Source organism: Bombina bombina, chromosome 3 (assembly GCF_027579735.1).
Source record: "Bombina bombina isolate aBomBom1 chromosome 3, aBomBom1.pri, whole genome shotgun sequence".
In the NCBI taxonomy this organism is placed as follows: Eukaryota; Metazoa; Chordata; class Amphibia; order Anura; family Bombinatoridae; genus Bombina; species Bombina bombina.
Genome location: NC_069501.1, coordinates 1,268,124,506 through 1,268,144,324, shown reverse-complemented (window position 1 = coordinate 1,268,144,324; position 19,819 = coordinate 1,268,124,506).

Here is a 19,819-nt window from a genome sequence, read left to right as displayed (position 1 = left end):
TCTAATAAATATACATTACACAATACAGTTACACTCATATTAACACTGTCTAATAAATATACATTACACAGTACAGTTACACTCATATTAACACTGTCTAATAAATATACATTACAAAATACAGTTACACTCATATTAACACTGTCTAATAAATATACATTACACAGTACAGTTACACTCATATTAACACTGTCTAATAAATATACATTACTCAGTACAGTTACACTCATGTTAACACTCTAATAAATATACATTACACAGTACAGTTACACTCATAATAACACTGTCTAATAAATATACATTACATAGTACAGTTACACTCATATTAACACTCTAATAAATATACATTACACAGTACAGTTACACTCATATTAACACTCTAATAAATATACATTACACAGTACAGTTACACTCATATTAACACTGTCTAATAGATATACATTACACAGTACAGTTACACTCATATTAACACTGTCTAATAAATATACATTACATAGTACAGTTACACTCATATTAACACTGTCTTATAAATATGCATTACACAGTACTTTTACACTCATATTAACACTGTCTTATAAATATACATTACACAGTACATTTACACTCATATTAACACTGTCTTATAAATATACATTACATAGTACAGTTACACTCATATTAACACTGTCTAATAAATAAACATTACACAGTACAGTTACACTCATATTAACACTGTCTAATAAATGTACATTACACAGTATAGTTACACTTGTATTAACACTGTCTAATAAATACATTACAAAGTACAGTTACAATCATATTAACACTGTCTAATAAATACATTACAAAGTACAGTTACAATCATATTAACACTGTCTAATAAATATACATTACACAGTACATTTACACTCATATTAACACTGTCTAATAAATATACATTACACATTACAGTTACAATCATATTAACACTGTCTAATAAATACATTACAAAGTACAGTTACAATCATATTAACACTGTCTAATAAATATACATTACACAGTACATTTACACTCATATTAACACTGTCTAATAAATATACATTACATAGTACAGTTTCATCATAATAACACTGTCTAATAAATATACATTACACAATACAGTTACACTCATATTAACACTGTCTAATAAATATACATTACACAGTACAGTTACACTCATATTAACACTGTCTAATAAATATACATTACAAAATACAGTTACACTCATATTAACACTGTCTACTAAATATACATTACACAGTACAGTTACACTCATATTAACACTGTCTAATAAATATACATTACTCAGTACAGTTACACTCATGTTAACACTCTAATAAATATACATTACACAGTACAGTTACACTCATAATAACACTGTCTAATAAATATGCATTACATAGTACAGTTACACTCATATTAACACTGTCTAATAAATATACATTACACAATACAGTTACACTCATATTAACACTCTAATAAATATACATTACACAGTACAGTTACACTCATATTAACACTGTCTAATAGATATACATTACACAGTACAGTTACACTCATATTAACACTGTCTAATAAATATACATTACATAGTACAGTTACACTCATATTAACACTGTCTTATAAATATGCATTACACAGTACTTTTACACTCATATTAACACTGTCTTATAAATATACATTACACAGTACATTTACACTCATATTAACACTGTCTTATAAATATACATTACATAGTACAGTTACACTCATATTAACACTGTCTAATAAATAAACATTACACAGTACAGTTACACTCATATTAACACTGTCTAATAAATGTACATTACACAGTATAGTTACACTTGTATTAACACTGTCTAATAAATACATTACAAAGTACAGTTACAATCATATTAACACTGTCTAATAAATACATTACAAAGTACAGTTACAATCATATTAACACTGTCTAATAAATATACATTACACAGTACATTTACACTCATATTAACACTGTCTAATAAATATACTTTACACATTACAGTTACACTCATATTAACACTGTCTAATAAATATACATTACACAGTACAGTTACACTCATATTAACACTGTCTAATAAATATACATTAAACAGTACAGTTACACTCATATTAATATTGTCTAATAAATATACATTACACAGTACAGTTACACTCATATTAACAATGTCTAATAAATATACATTACATTGTACAGTTACACACATAATAACACTGTCTAATAAATATACATTACACAGTACAGTTACACTCATATTAACACTGTCTAATAAATATACATTACACAGTACAGTTACACTCATTTTAACACTGTCTAATAAATATACATTACACAGTACAGTTACACTCATATTAACACTGTCTAATAAATATACATTACATAGTACAGTTACACACATAATAACACTGTCTAATAAATATACATTACACAGTACAGTTACACACATATTAACACTGTCTAATAAATATACATTACATATTACAGTTACACTCATATTAACACTGTCTAATAAATATACATTACATATTACAGTTACACTTATAATAACACTGTCTAATAAATATAGATTACACAGTACAGTTACACTCATATTAACACTGTCTAATAAATATACATTACACAGTACAGTTACACTCATATTAACACTGATAAATATACATTACATAGTACAGTTACACACATAATAACACTGTCTAATAAATATACATTACACAGTACAGTTACACTCATATTAACACTGTCTAATAAATATACATTACATAGTACAGTTACACTCATATTAACAATGTCTAATAAATATACATTACACAGTACAGCTACACTCATATTAACACTGTCTAATAAATATACATTACATAGTACAGTTACACTCATATTAACAATGTCTAATAAATATACATTACACAGTACAGCTACACTCATATTAACACTGTCTAATAAATATACATTACATAGCACAGTAACACTCATATTAACACTGTCAAATAAATATACATTACATAGTACAGTTACACTCATATTAACACTGTCTAATAAATATACATTACATAGTACAGTTACACACATAATAACACTGTCTAATAAATATACATTACACAGTACAGTTACACACATATTAACACTGTATAATAAATATACATTACACAGTACAGTTACAAATATATTAACACTGTCTAATAAATATACATTACATAGTACAGTAACACTCATAATAACACTGTCTAATAAATATACATTACACAGTACAGTTACACTCATATTAACACTGTCTAATAAATATACATTACATAGTACAGTTACAATCATATTAACACTGTCTAATAAATATACATTACACAGTACAGTTACACTCATATTAACACTGTCTAATAAATATACATTACACAGTACAGTTACACTCATATTAACACTGTCTAATAAATATACATTACATAGTACAGCTACACTCATATTAACACTGTCTAATAAATATACATTACATAGTACAGTAACACTCATAATAACACTGTCTAATAAATATACATTACACAGTACAGTTACACTCATATTAACACTGTCTAATAAATATACATTACATAGTACAGTTACACACATATTAACACTGTCTAATAAATATACATTACACAGTACAGTTAAACTCATAATAACACTGTATAATAAATATACATTACACAGTACAGTTAAACTCATATTAACACTGTCTAATAAATATACATTAAACAGTACAGTTACACTCATATTAACACTATCTAATAAATATACATTACACAGTACAGTTACACTCATAATAACACTGTGTAATAAATATACATTACATAGTACAGTAACACTCATAATAACACTGTCTAATAAATATACATTACACAGTACAGTTACACTCATATTAACACTGTCTAATAAATATACATTACATAGTACAGTTACACACATATTAACACTGTCTAATAAATATACATTACACAGTACAGTTAAACTCATAATAACACTGTATAATAAATATACATTACACAGTACAGTTAAACTCATATTAACACTGTCTAATAAATATACATTAAACAGTACAGTTACACTCATATTAACACTATCTAATAAATATACATTACACAGTACAGTTACACTCATAATAACACTGTGTAATAAATATACATTACACAGTACAGTTACACTCATATTAACACTGTCTAATAAATATACATTACACAGTACAGTTACACTCATATTAACACTGTTTAATAAATATATATTACACAGTACAGTTACACTCATATTAACACTGTTTAATAAATATACATTACACAGTACAGTTACACTCATATTAAAACTGTCTAATAAATATACATTACATAGTACAGTTTCATCATAATAACACTGTCTAATAAATATACATTACACAATACAGTTACACTCATATTAACACTGTCTAATAAATATACATTACATAGTACAGTTACACTCATATTAACACTGTCTAATAAATATACATTACATAGTACAGTTACACACATAATAACACTGTCTAATAAATATACATTACACAGTACAGTTACACACATATTAACACTGTATAATAAATATACATTACACAGTACAGTTACAAATATATTAACACTGTCTAATAAATATACATTACATAGTACAGTAACACTCATAATAACACTGTCTAATAAATATACATTACACAGTACAGTTACACTCATATTAACACTGTCTAATAAATATACATTACATAGTACAGTTACACTCATATTAACACTGTCTAATAAATATACATTACACAGTACAGTTACACTCATATTAACACTGTCTAATAAATATACATTACACAGTACAGTTACACTCATATTAACACTGTCTAATAAATATACATTACATAGTACAGCTACACTCATATTAACACTGTCTAATAAATATACATTACATAGTACAGTAACACTCATAATAACACTGTCTAATAAATATACATTAAACAGTACAGTTACACTCATATTAACACTGTCTAATAAATATACATTACATAGTACAGTTACACACATATTAACACTGTCTAATAAATATACATTACACAGTACAGTTAAACTCATAATAACACTGTATAATAAATATACATTACACAGTACAGTTACACTCATATTAACACTGTCTAATAAATATACATTAAACAGTACAGTTACACTCATATTAACACTATCTAATAAATATACATTACACAGTACAGTTACACTCATAATAACACTGTGTAATAAATATACATTACACAGTACAGTTAAACTCATATTAAGAGAAGAGAGAGAAGAGGCGCCAAATGGTGTGTATCGTTTTGAATTCAGTAGGCCTTGCCCCCAAATAAAAACTACTTACAAAATTTCCAGCACTTGAGAAGTGCCACAAATGCCTTCTGAACTGTTAGCAGCCGTCCAGCTAGCTGAAATGTATCAGAACTGCTTCTATACTTTGCTGTTCAAGACAAAAAACACAAAAGTGCCACAATAGTGTGTATCAGTGTGATCATTTGATGTAGCGCAACAAATGTAATATACTCACAAGATGTAGGGCACTTGAGAAGTGCCACAAAAGCCTCCTGGACACTTGTCAGCTGTCCAGCTCACTGATAGCATCGATATCCCCTTGGTTCACTTGTTCAGCTCACAAACGGGCTCCAATGCAGCACACTTGGATCTCCCTGCAGCTCAATATTCAGATGAGTGCAAGTATGGCTACCAATGTTGGATGTGCAAAATTGCTAAAAATTGCCGTGCTACTTGTACTGGTTAGTTAGTTACTTCTCTCTCTTCTCTTTTTGAACAGAACCTGTGATTGCCAACACCTTTCTGGAATGAGATTGCTGCCTGGAGATTACAAACACCTCTGAGAGTGTGGACTATCTTATTATACATTGTTAGAGAGATAGTTTATTCATTATAGCAAACTACATCATACTTAGATACTCTTAACCGAACAAGTTATACATCTATTTGTAGGTTATTATTACTGTTCTTGTTGTATTATTGTCAATATTAACAACTTTTCTATGACAGTTTTGCAGCACATTGCACACTAATACTGGCGGATTATTGCTAGTATTTGAGGGCGCCTCTAATTTAATTTTTAACACTCATATTAACACTGTCTAATAAATATACATTACACAGTACAGTTACACTCATATTAACACTGTTTAATAAATATATATTACACAGTACAGTTACACTCATATTAACACTGTCTAATAAATATACATTACACAGTACAGTTACACTCATATTAACACTGTCTAATAAATATACATTACATAGTACAGTTTCATCATAATAACACTGTCTAATAAATATACATTACACAATACAGTTACACTCATATTAACACTGTCTAATAAATATACATTACACAGTACAGTTACACTCATATTAACACTGTCTAATAAATATACATTACACAATACAGTTACACTCATATTAACACTGTCTAATAAATATACATTACACAGTACAGTTACACTCATATTAACACTGTCTAATAAATATACATTACTCAGTACAGTTACACTCATGTTAACACTCTAATAAATATACATTACACAGTACAGTTGCACTCATAATAACACTGTCTAATAAATATACATTACATAGTACAGTTACACTCATATTAACACTGTCTAATAAATATACATTACACAATACAGTTACACTCATATTAACACTCTAATAAATATACATTACACAGTACAGTTACACTCATATTAACACTGTCTAATAGATATACATTACACAGTACAGTTACACTCATATTAACACTGTCTAATAAATATACATTACATAGTACAGTTACACTCATATCAACAATGTCTTATAAATATACATTACACAGTACTTTTACACTCATATTAACACTGTCTTATAAATATACATTACACAGTACATTTACACTCATATTAACACTGTCTTTTAAATATACATTACAAAGTACAGTTACAATCATATTAACACTGTCTAATAAATATACATTGCACAGTACAGTTACACTTATATTAACACTGTCTAATAAATATGCATTACACAGTACAGTTACAATCATATTAACACTGTCTAATAAATATACATTACACAGTACAGTTACACTCATATTAACACTGTCTAATAAATATACATTACACAGTACAGTTACAATCATATTAACACTGTCTAATAAATATACATTACACAGTACAGTTACAATCATATTAACACTGTGTAATAAATATACATTACACAGTACAGTTACACTCATATTAACACTGTCTAAAACATATACATTGCACAGTACAGTTACACTCATATTAACACTGTCTAATAATAAATATACATTACACAGTACAGTTACACTCTTATTAACACTCTCTAATAAATACATTACACAGTACAGTTACAATCATATTGACAAAAACAGAGTATGGTGTGTGTATCAAACTATCTAAGGCTATCTGTTATGTACTAGGTGTCTACGTGTCGTAACTCAAGTAAATATCTAAATAAATAAATTCTATCACAAAGACACTAAGGCCTAGATTTGGAGTTTGGTGGTAGATGGGCTGTTAACGCTCCGCGGGCTTTTTTCTGGCCGCACCATAAATTTAACTCTGGTATCGAGAGTTCAAACAAATGCTGCGTTAGGCTCCAAAAAAGGAGCGTAGAGCATTTTTACCGCAAATGCAACTCTCGATACCAGAGTTGCTTACGGACGCGGCCAGCCTCAAAAACGTGCTCGTGCACGATATCCCCATAGGAAACAATGGGGCTGTTTGAGATGAAAAAAAACCTAACACCTGCAAAAAAGCAGCTTTCAGCTCCTAACGCAGCCCCATTGTTTCCTATGGGGAAACACTTCCTACGTCTGCACCTAACACTCTAACATGTACCCCGAGTCTAAACACCCCTAACCTTACACTTATTAACCCCTAATCTGCCGCCCCCGCTATCGCTGACCCCTGCATATTTTTTTTAACCCCTAATCTGCCGCTCCGTAAACCGCCGCAACCTACGTTATCCCTATGTACCCCTAATCTGCTGCCCTAACATCTCCGACCCCTATATTATATTTATTAACCCCTAATCTGCCCCCCACAACGTCGCCGACACCTGCCTACACTTATTAACCCCTAATCTGCCGAGCGGACCGCACCGCTACTATAATAAAGTTATTAACCCCTAACCCGCCTCACTAACCCTATCATAAATAGTATTAACCCCTAATCTGCCCTCCCTAACATCGCCGACACCTAACTTCAATTATTAACCCCTAATCTGACGACCGGAGCTCATCGCTACTATAATAAATGGATTAACCCCTAAAGCTAAGTCTACCCTAACACTAACACCCCCCTAACTTAAATATAATTTACATCTAACGAAATTAATTAACTCTTATTAAATAACTTATTCCTATTTAAAGCTAAATACTTACCTGTAAAATAAATCCTAATATAGCTACAATATAACGAATAATTATATTGTAGCTATTTTAGGATTTATATTTATTTTACAGGCAACTTTGTAATTATTTTAACCAGGTACAATAGCTATTAAATAGTTAAGAACTATTTAATAGTTACCTAGTTAAAATAATAACAAATTTACCTGTAAAATAAATCCTAACCTAAGATATAATTAAACCTAACACTACCCTATCAATAAATTAATTAAATAAACTACCTACAATTACCTACAATTAACCTAACACTACACTATCAATAAATTAATTAAACACAATTCCTACAAATAAATACAATTAAATAAACTAGCTAAAGTACAAAAAATAAAAAAGAACTAAGTTACAAAAAATAAAAAAATATTTACAAACATCAGAAAATTATTACAACAATTTTAAACTAATTACACCTACTCTAAGCCCCCTAATAAAATAACAAAGACCCCCAAAATAAAAAATTCCCCTACCCTATTCTAAATTAAAAAAGTTAAAAGCTCTTTTACCTTACCAGCCCTGAACAGGGCCCTTTGCGGGGCATGTCCCAAGAATTTCAGCTCTTTTGCCTGTAAAAAAAACACATACAATACCCCCCCCCAACATTACAACCCACCACCCACATACCCCTAATCTAACCCAAACCCCCCTTAAATAAACCTAACACTAAGCCCCTGAAGATCTTCCTACCTTGTCTTCACCATCCAGGTATCACCGATCCGTCCTGGCTCCAACATCTTCATCCAACCCAAGCGGGGGTTGGCGATCCATCATCCGGTGGCTGAAGAGGTCCAGAAGAGGCTCCAAAGTCTTCCTCCTATCCGGCAAGAAGAGGACATCCGGACCGGCAAACATCTTCTCCAAGCGGCATCTTCGATCTTCTTGCATCCGGTGCGGAGCGGGTCCATCTTGAAGCAGGCGACGCGGATCCATCCTCTTCTTCCGTTGTCTCCCGACGAATGACGGTTCCTTTAAGGGACGTCATCCAAGATGGCGTCCCTTGAATTCCGATTGGCTGATAGGATTCTATCAGCCAATCGGAATTAAGGTAGGAATATTCTGATTGGCTGATGGAATCAGCCAATCAGAATCAAGTTCAATCCGATTGGCTGATCCAATCAGCCAATCAGATTGAGCTCGCATTCTATTGGCTGTTCCGATCAGCCAATAGAATGCGAGCTCAATCTGATTGGCTGATTGGATCAGCCAATAGGATTGAACTTGATTCTGATTGGCTGATTCCATCAGCCAATCAGAATATTCCTACCTTAATTCCAATTGGCTGATAGAATCCTATCAGCCAATCGGAATTCAAGGGACGCCATCTTGGATGACGTCCCTTAAAGGAACCGTCATTCGTCGGGAGACAACGGAAGAAGAGGATGGATCCGCGTCGCCTGCTTCAAGATGGACCCGCTCCGCACCGGATGCAAGAAGATCGAAGATGCCGCTTGGAGAAGATGTTTGCCGGTCCGGATGTCCTCTTCTTGCCGGATAGGAGGAAGACTTTGGAGCCTCTTCTGGACCTCTTCAGCCACCGGATGATGGATCGCCAACCCCCGCTTGGGTTGGATGAAGATGTTGGAGCCAGGACAGATCGGTGATACCTGGATGGTGAAGACAAGGTAGGAAGATCTTCAGGGGCTTAGTGTTAGGTTTATTTAAGGGGGGTTTGGGTTAGATTAGGGGTATGTGGGTGGTGGGTTGTAATGTTGGGGGGGGGGTATTGTATGTGTTTTTTTTACAGGCAAAAGAGCTGAAATTCTTGGGGCATGCCCCGCAAAGGGCCCTGTTCAGGGCTGGTAAGGTAAAAGAGCTTTTAACTTTTTTAATTTAGAATAGGGTAGGGAATTTTTTATTTTGGGGGTCTTTGTTATTTTATTAGGGGGCTTAGAGTAGGTGTAATTAGTTTAAAATTGTTGTAATAATTTTCTGATGTTTGTAAATATTTTTTTATTTTTTGTAACTTAGTTCTTTTTTATTTTTTTTACTTTAGCTAGTTTATTTAATTGTATTTATTTGTAGGAATTGTGTTTAATTAATTTATTGATAGTGTAGTGTTAGGTTAATTGTAGGTAATTGTAGGTAGTTTATTTAATTAATTTATTGATAGGGTAGTGTTAGGTTTAATTATATCTTAGGTTAGGATTTATTTTACAGGTAAATTTGTTATTATTTTAACTAGGTAACTATTAAATAGTTCTTAACTATTTAATAGCTATTGTACCTGGTTAAAATAATTACAAAGTTGCCTGTAAAATAAATATAAATCCTAAAATAGCTACAATATAATTATTCGTTATATTGTAGCTATATTAGGATTTATTTTACAGGTGAGTATTTAGCTTTAAATAGGAATAATTTATTTAATAAGAGTTAATTAATTTCGTTAGATGTAAATTATATTTAAGTTAGGGGGGTGTTAGGGTTAGACTTAGCTTTAGGGGTTAATCCATTTATTATAGTAGCGATGAGCTCCGGTCGTCAGATTAGGGGTTAATAATTGAAGTTAGGTGTCGGCGATGTTAGGGAGGGCAGATTAGGGGTTAATACTATTTATGATAGGGTTAGTGAGGCGGATTAGGGGTTAATAACTTTATTATAGTAGCGCTCAGGTCCGCTCGGCAGATTAGGGGTTAATAAGTGTAGGCAGGTGTCGGCGACGTTGAGGGGGGCAGATTAGGGGTTAATAAATATAATATAGGGGTCGGTGGTGTTAGGGGCAGCAGATTAGGGGTACATAAGGATAACGTAGGTGGCGGCGCTTTGCGGCCGGGAGATTAGGGGTTAATTATTGTAAGTAGCTGGCGGTGACGTTGTGGGGGGCAGGTTAGGGGTTAATAAATGTAATACAGTGGTCGGCGGGGTTAGGGGCAGCAGATTAGGAGTACATAGGTATAACGTAGGTGGCGGTCGGCAGATTAGGGGTTAAAAAATTTAAATCGAGTGGCGGCGATGTGGGGGGACCTCGGTTTAGGGGTACATAGGTAGTTTATGGGTGTTAGTGTACTTTAGGGTACAGTAGTTAAGAGCTTTATGAACCGGCGTTAGCCCAGAAAGTTCTTAACTCCTGCTATTTTCCTGCGGCTGGAGTTTTGTCGTTAGAGCTCTAACGCTCACTTCAGAAACGACTCTAAATACCAGCGTTAGAAAGATCCCATTGAAAAGATAGGATACGCAATTGACGTAAGGGGATCTGCGGTATGGAAAAGTCGCGGCTGAAAAGTGAGCGTTAGACCCTTTAATCACTGACTCCAAATACCGGCGGTAGCCTAAAACCAGCGTTAGGAGCCTCTAACGCTGGTTTTCACGGCTAACGCCAAACTCCAAATCTAGGCCTATGATAGGCAAAAATGGTACAAAATCTGCTATTTATTAGATATTAAAAGTATATAAAAAAACAATACATTATGAGCATAAAATGTGAGTGTAAGTCGTACTAAAGTCGCAATCATAATGCCAGAGGAAAAAAATGGATGCAATATTACACAAATAAGAGTACATCATCAGACACAAATATGGCTCGCAAAAAAAAGAGGAAAAATAAAAAGCTGCAGCAAGAAAAAAAGAAAGAAAAAAACAAAATGATGCAAAAAATTCCTTAATGTAAAATAGTCGGAGTTCAGTTACAATGAGAAAAATGTAAAAATATTATTAGCGTATCTCTTAAAGTCCCACGTTGGTTATAATCCTCGTGTTCTTAGTGTATACTGTTCTGTTAAAATACAGTTTTGTTCAAATCCACTCTGCATGTGGATAAATAATTCTTAATCCAATAATGGAACTGTTCACTAAATAATGGAACTGTTCACTTGGTTAAATAATATTTAAAAAATTGCAATACTATAACTGAAGATGTTTTAGAAAACGTAAGTATGGATATCCCTTTAGACTGTGTAACTAAGTAGCTATTGTACTTGATTAACTGCTGTTTTCCCAGGTTTTGTTCGCTTGCTAAGCAATTATAGCTTTGTTTCAGAAGGAAAAAATCATTTTCTTTTAAATAATAATTCTGATCCGATGATTCTTTCCCTTTGTATAATCGTAAGAAGTGTAAATATAAGATGGTTTGAAATCTCTTACCCTGCTTAACCGGGCTCGCTCGGATGGTAGCGGCGCCCTTAGACTCTTACCGGATATAGCGGGAGTTTCGCAGGAACCAATCCTTAGGCTGATCTCCTTGTTTACTGTGGGTTCAAACTTCCCCTCTCACAGGTAATCGATGTTAGATGGTGCTCCTATTGCCCAATGTGTGTGCTTCTGAACTCATAGTGGGGCGGTCTTGGGAGTGCTGATGCTCACGTCAACTGGCCAGTTAACTTACGAGTTAAGAGCTGGAGCTGGTTGTCTTCTACGCATTTCGGCTCTAGGACTGTAAGCCTTTGTCAAGTATAGCGGATCCAGCTTCTCATAGATATATAAAGGGTTTCCTGTTAGCCCATTAGTATCTGTGCTGCTATTTTCTTTATAGTGTTTCCGTTGACAATTAATTGAAACTTGAATTAGCCAAAGGGTTAATTTGAAGGGATATCACATAATTAGGAAAAGATCATCTTTGTTTCTAAACGTTGCAATTTTTAGCTGTGTTAAGCGAACAATTCATTATTTCAGTATATACATATATACAGGGAGTGCAGAATTATTAGGCAAATGAGTATTTTGACCACATCATCCTCTTTATGCATGTTGTCTTACTCCAAGCTGTATAGGCTTGAAAGCCTACTTCCAATTAAGCATATTAGGTGATGTGCATCTCTGTAATGAGAAGGGGTGTGGTCTAATGACATCAACACCCTATATCAGGTGTGCATAATTATTAGGCAACTTCCTTTCCTTTGGCAAAATGGGTCAAAAGAAGGACTTGACAGGCTCAGAAAAGTCAAAAACAGTGAGATATCTTGCAGAGGGATGCAGCACTCTTAAAATTGCAAAGCTTCTGAAGCGTGATCATCGAACAATCAAGCGTTTAATTCAAAATAGTCAACAGGGTCGCAAGAAGCGTGTGGAAAAACCAAGGCGCAAAATAACTGCCCATGAACTGAGAAAAGTCAAGCGTGCAGCTGCCAAGATGCCACTTGCCACCAGTTTGGCCATATTTCAGAGCTGCAACATCACTGGAGTGCCCAAAAGCACAAGGTGTGCAATACTCAGAGACATGGCCAAGGTAAGAAAGGCTGAAAGACGACCACCACTGAACAAGACACACAAGCTGAAACGTCAAGACTGGGCCAAGAAATATCTCAAGACTGATTTTTCTAAGGTTTTATGGACTGATGAAATGAGAGTGAGTCTTGATGGGCCAGATTGATGGGCCCATGGCTGGACTGGTAAAGGGCAGAGAGCTCCAGTCCGACTCAGACGCCAGCAAGGTGGAGGTGGAGTACTGGTTTTGACTGGTATCATCAAAGATGAGCTTATGGGGCCTTTTCGGGTTGAGGATGGAGTCAAGCTCAACTCCCAGTCCTACTGCCAGTTTCTGGAAGACACCTTCTTCAAGCAGTGGTACAGGAAGAAGTCTGCATCCTTCAAGAAAAACATGATTTTCATGCAGGACAATGCTCCATCACACGCGTCCAAGTACTCCACAGCGTGGCTGGCAAGAAAGGGTATAAAAGAAGAAAATCTAATGACATGGCCTCCTTGTTCACCTGATCTGAACCCCATTGAGAACCTGTAGTCCATCATCAAATGTGAGATTTACAAGGAGGGAAAACAGTACACCTCTCTGAACAGTGTCTGGGAGGCTGTGGTTGCTGCTGCACGCAATGTTGATGGTGAACAGATCAAAACACTGACAGAATCCATGGATGGCAGGCTTTTGAGTGTCCTTGCAAAGAAAGGTGGCTATATTGGTCACTGATTTGTTTTTGTTTTGTTTTTGAATGTCAGAAATTTATATTTGTGAATGTTGAGATGTTATATTGGTTTCACTGGTAAAAATAAATAATTGAAATGGGTATATATTTGTTTTTTGTTAAGTTGCCTAATAATTATGCACAGTAATAGTCACCTGCACACACAGATATCCCCCTAAAATAGCTATAACTAAAAACAAACTAAAAACTACTTCCAAAACTATTCAGCTTTGATATTAATGAGTTTTTTGGATTCATTGAGAACATGGTTGTTGTTCAATAATAAAATTAATCCTCAAAAATACAACTTGCCTAATAATGCTGCACTCCCTGTATATATGTGTATAAACTAAAAAACAATGATGCATACACAAACATACGTACTACTAAGTTATAAAGAATATTATAATATATAAAAAATGTAAAAAATAGATAAATATATATAAATATTAAAAAAGTAAAAAAAGTAAAAAAATTAGGATGAGCCAGTGTCTAATGATTACAAGCCACTATGTGTCAAAGGAAAATAAAACACACTCAAAATACCTTTACTTATATTAATTATGGGTTTTCTAAACTTTCGTATTATTGTCTAATGGCTATAAAAACTTCCCCTATTTCATATAAGTGTTATATATTGGTAACTGTTATCAATATTCTTCTATCAACTTTCCTTATCGACAGTAGAATTAAATATAAAACTTTCTTTACTAAATAATCAGTATTATGGAACTGTTACTCAAGAAAAAAACTTATAAGAAGAAGCAAAGGTTTTTGTTTGAAAGTGGGTATATTCGCCTAGATTAGGAGTTTGGCGTTAGCCTTAAAAAGCAGTGTTGAGAGGTCCCAACGCTGCTTTTTAACGCCCGCTGGGATTTCGAGTCTGACAGGTACAGGTGTACCGCTCACTTTTCTTCTGCGACTCAAGGCTACCGCAAATCCCCTTACGTCAATTGCGTATCCTATCTTTTTAATGGGATTTTCCTAATGCCGGTATTACGAGTCTCGGAAGAAGTGAGCGGTAGACCCTCTCCTGTCAAGACTCCTACTGCATTTAAAATTCAGTAGTTAAGAATTTTATGGGCTAACGCCGGAACATAAAACTCTTAACTAAAGTGCTACAAAGTACACTAACACCCATAAACTACCTATTAACCCCTAAATTGAGCCCCCCCCACATCGGAAACACTTTAATAAATATATTAACCCCTAATCTGCCGATCGAACATCGCCGGCACTTTAATAAATATATTAACCCCTAAACCACCGCACTCCCGCCTCGCAAACACTAGTTAAATTTTATTAACCCCTAATCTGCTGTGCCTAGCATCGCCGACACCTACTTACATTTATTAACCTATTAACCCCTAATCTGCCACCCCCAACGTCGCCGCTACTATATTAAATTTATTAACCCCTAAACCTAAGTCTAACCCTAACCCCCCTAACTTAAATATAATTTAAATTAAACTAAATACATTTAACATAATTAAATAAATGAATCCTATTTAAAACTAAATACTTACCTATAAAATAAACCCTAAGCTAGCTACAATATAACTAATAGTTACATTGTAGCTAGCTTAGGATTTATATTTATTTTACAGGCAACTTTGTATTTATTTTAACTAGGTACAATAGTTATTAAATAGTTATTAACTATTTAATAACTACCTAGCTAAAATAAGTACAAAATTACCTGTAAAATAAACCCTAACCTAAGTTACAATTACACCTAACACTACACTATCATTAAATAAATTACCTAAACTACCTACAACTAATTACAATTAAATTGAATAAACTAAATTACGAAAAAAACAAACACTAAATTACAGGGAAAAAAAACCTAAAGAATTACAAGAATTTTAAACTAATTACACCTAATCTAATCCCCCTAATAAAATAAAAAATCCCCCAAAATAATAAAATTCCCTACCCTATACTAAATTACAAATAGCCCTTACAAGGGCCTTTTGCTGGGCATTGCCCCAAAGTAATCAGCTCTGTTTTTTTTTTTGTACTTTAGACAATTTTATTTAATTGTAATTAATTGTATTTCATTTATTGAATTAATTTAATTGTAGTGTAGTGTTAGGTGTAATTGTAACTTAGGTTAGGTTTTATTTTACAGGTAAATTTGTCTTTATTTTAATTAGGTAGCTATTAAATAGTTAATAACTATTTAATAACTATTGTACCTAGTTACAATAAATACAAAGTTGCCTGTAAAATAAAAATAAAACCTAAGCTAGCTACAATGTAACTATTAGTTATATTGTAGCTAGTTTAGGGTTTATTTTATAACTAAGTATTTAGTTTTAATTAGGAATAATTTAGTTAATGATAGGAATATTTTTTTAGATTAATTTAAATTATATTTAAGTTAGTGGGTGTTAGGGTTAGGGTTAGACTTAGGTTTAGGGGTTAATAACTTTAATATAGTGGCGGCGGTGTAGGGCGGGCAGATTAGGGGTTAATATATAATGTAGGCGGCGGTGGGCTCCGGGAGCGGCGGTTTAGGGGTTAAACAATTTATTTAATTGCGGCGGGGTCCGGGAGCGGCGGTTTAGGGGTTAATCAGTTTATTAGAGTGGTGGTGGGCTCCGGGAGCAGCGGCTTAGGGGTTAATAAGTATAATGTAGGTGGAGGCAGTGTTTGGGGTGGCATATTAGGGGTTAATAAGTATAATGTAGGTTTCGGCGGTGTAGGGGGGGCAGATTAGGGGTGTTTAGACTCGGGGTACATGTTAGGGTGTTAGGTGTAGACGTTCCCATAGGAATCAATGGGATATCGGGCAGCAGCGAACATGAGCTTTCGCTGCTGTCAGACTCCCATTGATTCCTATGGCATCCGCCGCCTCCAGTGCGGCAGATTTAAAACCAGGTACGCTGGGCCGGAAAAGTGCCGAGTGTACCTGCTAGTTTTTTGATAACTAGCAAAAGTAGTTATATTGTGCCGAACTTGCATTCGGAACATCTGTATTGACGTAACCATCGATCTGTGTCGGACTGAGTCTGGCGGATCGTATGTTACGTCACTGAATTCTACTTTTGCCGGTCTGTAGGGTTTGATAACTAAGGCGAATCAGGCTCGCCACAAATACACTGCGGAATTCCAGCGTATTTGCGGTTATCAGCTTGATAAATAGAGGCCTATAGGTTTAACAAACATCAATTTTTCACTTTCTACCTTCATGGACTTGTTTCCAACATCTGCTCTTTAATTTATTACCTTCTGCATTTGAGCATTAATTAGATCATCAGGATACCCCCTCTCAACAAATTTACTTGCCATTTTATGTAGTTGTATCTCACATATTTTAGTATCTGTCACAATTCTTTATACTCTTTAAAACTTGCTTCTGAGTAATGATTTAAATATTTTTTGGGGATAAAAAATGTATATTGTTATAGATTATTGCTATCTGTTGATTTTACGATCTTTGTTGCTCCTTATATACCAGAGTATCAAGAAATTAAATCTGATACTCACTATAGAATATTGTACATTTTCAACCCAATATGGAACTATTTAGAACTTTTTCAAATTCCAATAGGCTACCAATGTCGCCCATCCACTTGCTTAAAATATAATATATGTAACTCCAACAGGATGCACCATAAAGAATGAACAGAGGATGATTGAACACAAACAGCTAGATTACAAGTTTTGCGTTCCAGTTTTAACGCTGAATAAATGGTATTTTCAGCTTTTTTTTTTTTTTTTTTTTTTTTTTAAATCAATATTTTTTTATTGAGGTTGTAGAGAATACAGTGTAAATAAAATGCCATGCAATAAAAATAAAAATAATCAAGTGATTAACATATAAACGAGAAGAAAGAGATATTGAATAATACAAATACATTGCTGTAAATCTGCGTGAGCATCTATCATAAACCTCCATTTTATGCTTTTTTCTGGAATGTGTTCCTCTATGAAAAGGGGGAGTTGCTTTTGAACCCCAAAGAGCTTATGGTCAGTGGTAGGGCAAATTGGCTTTTGAAGAGGCCACTTTTGGGCCAAGTATTCAGGAAGAGGGGGATGGACAGCTGAGTAAGCTGCTTGAAAGAGATGAGAGGGGGGGGGGAAGGTGAGAAAAAGGGGAAAAAGAAGAAAAGGTATTGGAGGGGGGAGGTGGGCTCTTGTTGGAGGCGTGCGTTATCTGGAGCTAAGGGGGTGTCAGGGAGGTAGTGATTTAGGGAGATATCATTTAGTAGAAGAGCTATGTGGGGTTGTCTCGAGGGGTGGGCAGATAGAGAAGTGTTGGTGCACTTAGTAGTCATATCAGCCCTATTAGTTATGGCTAGGGGTTGAGGCTAAAGTAGCCGAGAAGAGGAAAAAGGTGCATCTTATATGTAGTATTTTCAGCTTTAAAACAGCACCGTAGCCATTACAAGTGTTGTCGGTATAGGTGTACCGCAAGTCTTTTAGCCTTTAACGCCACGTCAGAACCGCGTTTGATAAAATCAAGTTTTTTCATGGGATTCCCACAGCTATGGTATTACGAGTTTTGCGGTGAGGCTAAAAAAAACGCCGTTACAGCCTTAAACGACAAGATACGTAACGCCATCTAAAGTTAGTAGTTATGAGTTTTACTTTACAAATCTGTAACAAAGTTATTAACCCCTATCCCGCTGTCCTCCCACATCGCAAATTCTATTTAAATATTATTAACCCCTAATCTGCCGTCCGCCCACATCGCCCCCACTATACTAAAGTTATTAAGCCCTACACTGCCTCCACTATAATAAACCTATTAACCACTAAACTGCAAGCCCCCCCACAACTAAATATACTAAATTAAACTATTAACCCCTTAACCCCTAAACCGAAAGCTCCCACATCGCAATAAACTAAATTAAACTAGTAACCCCTAAACCTAATGGCCCCCAAACTTTATATTAAATTTACAATTTCCCTATCTTAAATTAAAAATACTAATTTTAATCTAACAATTAAACTAATATAACTATTAAACTAAAATTAAACTGTCAATTAACTAAAGCTAAACTACACATTAAAAAAATCCTAACACTACGCTGCTTTTTAACGCCCACTGGTATTATGAGTCTGGCAGGTACAGGTGTATTGCTCACTTTTTTTCTGCAACTCAAACATACCGCAAATCTACTTACGTCAATTGCGTATCCTATCTTTTAAATGGGATTTTCCTAACTCTTGGAAAAAGTGAGCGGTACAGCCTCTCCTGTCAAGACTCCTACCGCATTTAAAAGTCAGTAGTTAAGAGTTTTATGGGCTAACGCCGTAACATAAAACTCTCAACTAAAGTGCTAAAAAGTACACTAACACCCATAAACTACCTATTAACCCCTAAACCGAGCCCCCCCCCTCACATCGCAAACACTTAAATAAAATTTTTAACCCCTAATCTGTCGATCGGACATCGCCGCCACTTTAATAAATATATTAACCCCTAAACCGCTGCACTCCCACCTCGCAAACAATAGTTCAATTTTATTATCCCCTA